We start from the raw sequence: 6,000 nt of genomic DNA, 5'->3' as shown, positions 1-6,000 counted from the left end.
GCCCTCAGAATGAAAATTCCAGTAGTTCCTTTGCTCTCCACCCCAGCATTTCTGTTTGCATTTCCTATTTCAACCACCCTGGAGGGTATGTAGTGTTACTTACTTGTGATTTGAATTTGCATTTCCCTGATGACCAACTAGTTTGAGTGACTTTTCAGTTTGGACATCCTGTTTTGTGAGATGCCCTTTCAACTACTTTGCCATTTTTGAAAATCCTATTGCTTTGGAAGTTCTTTACATTCTGGATAGAGGCCCTTTCTTTGTTCAGTATAAGTAACGTAGGCACCTCCTATCCCTGGGCCAGCCTGTTCTCTCCCATAATGGTCTCTATCAATGGAAAGAAAGTCTTCATTCAAATGTAGCACAAGTTATCAGCCCTTTTCTCCATGTTTCATGCCTTCCCTCCTGAGCTCAGGAAGATATTCCCCCATGTTACACACCCGAAGCTTTACTTCTCACATTTCAGTCTATAATCATGGAAATCATTTTTTGTTTATTGGGTGAATTGAAGGTTAGGGTCACCTCCCCTTCTGTTTGCCCTTTGTTGCTCTGAAGGCGTGATCTGTGGCTTGTGTGCTCTTGGGTCCTTCCAGCTTCTGCTTCATTTTTAAATCCGCTTCTTTCTTCAGTTACATTGCCTCCTTTCTGAGCTCTCTTAATTCTCTTCTTATGCTGATTATTCATGTCTTACATTATTTTCTTAAGTCTCTGGAGCTGGTTAGGTTGTAGTTTCATCTGTTTTGTGAGCATGTCTTTCTGACATTCTTTCTTTGCTGTAAGGATTCTATTCTGTTCCTTACACTCATTGGTCTGCAAGCATCATGTGGGATTCAGCTAGAATCCTTTCCAGTTGCTCATTTTTATATGAAATTGGTTTTCCTAGACTTTAGAAAGGAGAGATCAGGAGAGCTTTGCTAGCTCACCTCTGTCGCTCTTTCTGCCTCATTAGTAAGATGGGCAACAGCATGGCTGGATGCTTTCATGACCACCCGGCTCTGTCCCCTCCCCACTTTATCTGGGCCTCCCATTCCACTGGCCCACTGGCCCTGTCCTGTTTGGCTCGGCTTCTCTTCCCAGCAGATTTCCTCCCTGCATACAGCTCTGTCTTGTAAGGGATCTTCAGTTGGCTGTTTTTCACAGCTCACAAGGCTCAGCTTGCTCAGCCCTTAAAACATGACAGATGACCTTGCATTCCCTGGGGAACTAGAGCAGGAAGAGCCCGTGCCAGTTTCAGCTGCTCCTCTCAGACTGGCCCCCAGCTGTGCTTACCAGCGTCCTCACCGGGATGCTGATGGATTCTGCTCTTGGATCATCACACAGCCTCTTGTTTCCCTCTGACAACATACAGCACATAGAACAGCTGAGGCATTCCCTACTTGTTCACACTTGGGGTTCTAAGGGGAGACTTTGTTGTATCTACTGTGTTATTTTTCTGGTTTTCCTATCCTCCTTGATATTATGAATGGTTTCAGAAGGATTAAATATCTAAGCTGTAGCTGCTGAAGAATTTTCACAGCAATCTTTCAGTAGGGTCTGTTTTCATGTCCCCAGCGTTTTAGGATTTGGCACATCCCAAGTGGGGTGGAGAGGAAGAGCTTGGCTTTATGGCTGCTGTCTCCCTTCTCCATTCAAATGGCACCGGGCCTGGGGAAGCCGGCTTGGAGAGGCGCTGCGGGAGAGCCTGGGGATTATGCCTTGTCAACCAGGACTCGTTCCAGAGCGAGAACTGACATGCTGCCCACCACGGTGAGCTGTCGGTCAGGAGCAAGTCGACGGCAGAGAGACTTAGGACGAGGATGTGGGCTCCCAGGCGCCAGAGGGCCAAGTTAGTGCTGAAAAACAGGTGTGGATTCAGGTCCCTGAGGACTTCGATAAGGTCCTATGTTTGGGGCTTCTAGGGTTAGAGAAGGTGAAATAAGAATGAGAAAAAGTAGCAGCAAAACCCCAAAAGAACTCAGAACTCAGAGATTTGAATAAGCCTCATCTATAAATATGTTCTCTGTTCTGACTAATTAGAAATATAATTAGTTAAATTAGTTAAAAACCACTTTTTTCTAAATTCTGAAATACTTTGGGGACACAGGTTCCACCCACTGGGGAGCAGACACTATGGTAATCTCTCTCCCTTTAAGAAATTATTCCTTTTGGAACAAGTATATCTGCTGTTTGAAAACATGTCACCAGTGTTCTTGAGCCCTTGATAGATGCCAGAGCAGTAGTCATGGTCAGTCAGGCTTGAGGCCTGGAGCAATGGGCAGTCTGAGCAGTGATATGAGGAGACGTTACTGAAGGCGACCTTCACCGAGGTGAGGGCGGGGGTAGGGAAATCTCCCAGGGAGAGTGCCATCTAGCAGTGTGGGGCGGGCATAAAGCCGTGAGGCCAGGTGGCTCTTCCAGGGCCCAGGGAACTAGGACGCCCCACCCTTCCAGAGCCCCTGGAGTGGACTGCAGGCCAGGGTCAGGTGCCATGGCTGCTGCAGAGCGGCGGGAGGATGCAGGGCACAGTGGGTGATCTCCATCTGCCCTGACACAGGGGAGCACACAGCAGTGGTCCACGACCCCAAGGAGTTGATTTTCTAGTGGAGAAGGGAGACAAAAAGCAAGCATACAGTTTAAAGTTCAGTAGGAGGAAAATCCAGGGGAGGGGAGGGGAAGAGGTGGAAGTGGGGTGCTGATGCCCCCAAGAGGTCATCTAGTAGAGGCTCTGAGAAACGCCTTGGGAGCATAGGCTTGACTGGGAGGCCAATTCTGGGGCAGAGAGAGCAAGTGCCCAGGGGCGGGCGCGTGCTTGTGATGCTTAAGGTACGTCGGGATCAAAGGGGACTTGTTTTTCTGTTTAGCTACTGAATAAAGTACAAGGACTTACCAGTAAATATCACCACCTGGAAGCAGGGTTTCCTCTGAACCTGTAAGAGCAGCGAGGAACACAGGGCAAAGCAGAAGTGTTCTCAGATGCCGAGACACCTTCCTACGTGTCCAGATATTTAGGGGAGTCCTACCTGCTTTCCTCGCTGCCTCACACTTTGTCCTTTCAAGGAGACGGCGAGCTGTGAAGTGGTAGCAGGGAAAATGCAGCTCCTGTCCTGGAGGGGACGTAAAATCCCAGGAGGAATTCTGGATTGGGATCTGCTCATCAGGGAACCCCACCATAGCCTGGGGCCTCAGCTGCACCGGGGAGTCCTGGGGACCCCTGGTAGGGTAAATGAAGGAGGGAGGAAGAAGAGGAGAGGGGGGAGGGGGAGGAAGATGGAGGGGAGGGGTAGGCGGGTAGGAGAGGGAGCAGGAGCAGGGGTCCGAGCACTTATTGAGCCCTGACTGTGCTAGGATTGTTCTAGGCACCCTCCGTCGTTGACTCATTTAACCCTCAGTCCTAGAGGTTGGTACCAGAATCACAGCTTTCTTAAAGATGACGGGACTGAGACACAGAGGAGTCAGCCAGTCTGTGCCAAGGCCTCAGAGCACAAGTGGAGGCGCTGGCCTGTGAGCCTGGGGCCTGACTCTAGAGCCAGGGCCTCTGGGCACAGGTGGTGGGGCTGGCCTGTGAGCCTGGGGCCTGACTCTAGAGCCAGGGCCTCAGGGCACAGGTGGTGGGGCTGGCCTGTGAGCCTGGGGCCTGACTCTAGAGCCGCACTCTCAAGGCCACAGCTCCTCCAGATGAGCCTCGACTCAGGAAGGACCGCCCCAGGGCCGCACGCCTCCACCTGGACCTGAGAAGCATGGCGCCCCTCCCTCCAGCCCCCATGCTCCAGGCAGGACTTGGAGGGCCACTTTTCTTTCTAATTATAATTAAGGCCACCCCTAATTATAATTCCTCCAGATTTCATTGGGGTAGCTGGGAGGAGGGAAAGGAAAGGGGCTACACCCAAGCTTCCCCTATTTGGGGCCACATACTGCACGTCCCCTCCTTTCCCTATCCCAGCTGTACCCCTGAAGCCCCCAGTCACAGTGGCCTTCTGCTGCACCATCCACCCACCAGCTCTCAAGAAAGGCCAGGCTTCTGTGGGGTACAGATCGCATCAGGCAGAAGTACATCGAGGCACACTCAGATTGGTCATTGAGCAACTACTGATTCAGGGAAGGACAGAATGCAGAGAAAACACTAAAAATGATCAAGTTCCCAAGAGCAGCAACAGCAGCACCCCCACCTCCTGCCAGATTCTTGAAAGGGTGTTGGGCAGACAGGACTGGAGTCTGGAAGGAGAAGCCGTGGGGAGCGAGCCCCCTAAGCAGCCAGCCCTCGGTGACCCCACATGACAGAGGGACACCGACCCCAGCCTCTCTCCCTCTCCGCCATGCCAGTGGTGTTCTGCCTACTGGTGGGGCCAGTCCAGCAGAGGGAGCACAAGGCAGGGCCCACAAGGGAAGCCCCCAGGCCTGCGGGACCCGGGGGAGGGTGCGTGCAGCTTTATTTATAATAGTCTCAAACTGTGAAAAACAGAATTAACTGTCACATATCAGTACAACGCTCAACATATCAGTACACTGCTCAACAATGAAAATGAATGACCTGCCAATGCATGCAACATCGTGAATGAATACCAAAAGCCATATGCTAAGTGAAAGAAAATGGATGCGAAAGACTTCATGAATTCTGGAAACAAAAAGACACAGCGACAGAAAAGGAAATATGGGTGCCAATTCCCAGGGGTCATGGGGGCTAGACTAAAATGGACATAAGGAAAATCTTCTATAACTCATTGTGGTGATAGATATTCTACAATGCAAACTTGTCAAAATGCATCAAATTGTATACTTAAAGTTGATAACTCTTATTGAATGTAAATTATATGTTAATAAAACTGATTAAACAGCAATGACAGCAATTGAATACAGAAGTAAAGTGCAAGCAGGTTGTTCTGAGGGAAGCCTGCCATGTACTGGAGCAGAGCAAAATAGCCAGCCCTTTATTCACAGAGATCCCAGTGAGGAAAAGCGGGTGTAGTCACAGAACACACAGCCATCCTTTTTGAAGCCGAAGGGGGCGATGTAGAGCGGTCTTTCCTGAGCAGGGCTCCCTGAAACAGACTTCCTCCTGCCTGGGCAAATACGGGTAGAGCTCGGTGTAAAGCCCTTTGCGTTAGAGCACCAGCCTTGGCCAGTGGGTGGGGGTGTCTGGAGGCAGCACCCCAAGGGAGAGTGTGCTGGGTGCCAGGCGGAGAGCACAGGCAAGCAGGGTGGGGCTGGGGCTGGCAGTCACGTCCCTGAGGCGGGTGTCAGGTGAGTCTGACCACCAGATGTAGACATTAGACTCTCATTTATTTAAAATCAGGATTCTCTTTCCAGACATGAGGTAACTCAGTACGGATTTAGGAGATACTGAATTTTTGTTTAATTACATTAATCCACATGCCAGGTAAAAGCCTTAAGTCCCCCTCTGGCTTCCAAGTGCTGTCTTCACTGTTCTCAGATCTACCTGCTTGACTTCAAAGACACCAACTTATCATTATAGATTTTGAAACCCAAATTCTGGCAACATGTGTACACATCTGAGTATTATGTTGGACTTGTTTTGTTTTTGTTTTCTGGAGAAAATGAAACAACCCATTTATTCTCGCTTCTTTTGCAAAGTGTATGTTATCTTCCTCGTAAACACCACTTTCTGGCTCATTACAGCCAGTGAGGACCTTCCCTACCATTAAAACATACGGAGGAAAAAATAAATAAATAAATAAATAAAAATAAAAATAAAAAAAAAAACATACGGAGGACCATCACTGGATGACAAGAAATCCTGTTATTTATCGAGAGAAATATGAAATGAAGGGATGAGGACACATTTAAAAGGTGTAAAGAGAAGTGGAAAGTGCTTCCTCACCTCAAGGGTACATTTTAAAGCCTCCAGCTTCAGCTCTCCATTAACAGACCCACAATTCAATTCCCAAGCCAGATTTTCCTCTGGTCGGGTCAGGCAGAATTATCACAAGTGCTGAGATAAGTTGTTTTAAAAAGTCTCTCAACCAGGGAATAACTCCTCTTGATGAAGTAACCAGCTCTGGAGGG

The sequence above is a fragment of the Manis pentadactyla genome, chromosome 13 (assembly GCF_030020395.1).
Source record: "Manis pentadactyla isolate mManPen7 chromosome 13, mManPen7.hap1, whole genome shotgun sequence".
NCBI lineage: Eukaryota > Metazoa > Chordata > Mammalia > Pholidota > Manidae > Manis > Manis pentadactyla.
The sequence above is the reverse complement of the archived record's forward strand: the minus strand, read 5'-3'. Positions refer to the sequence as shown.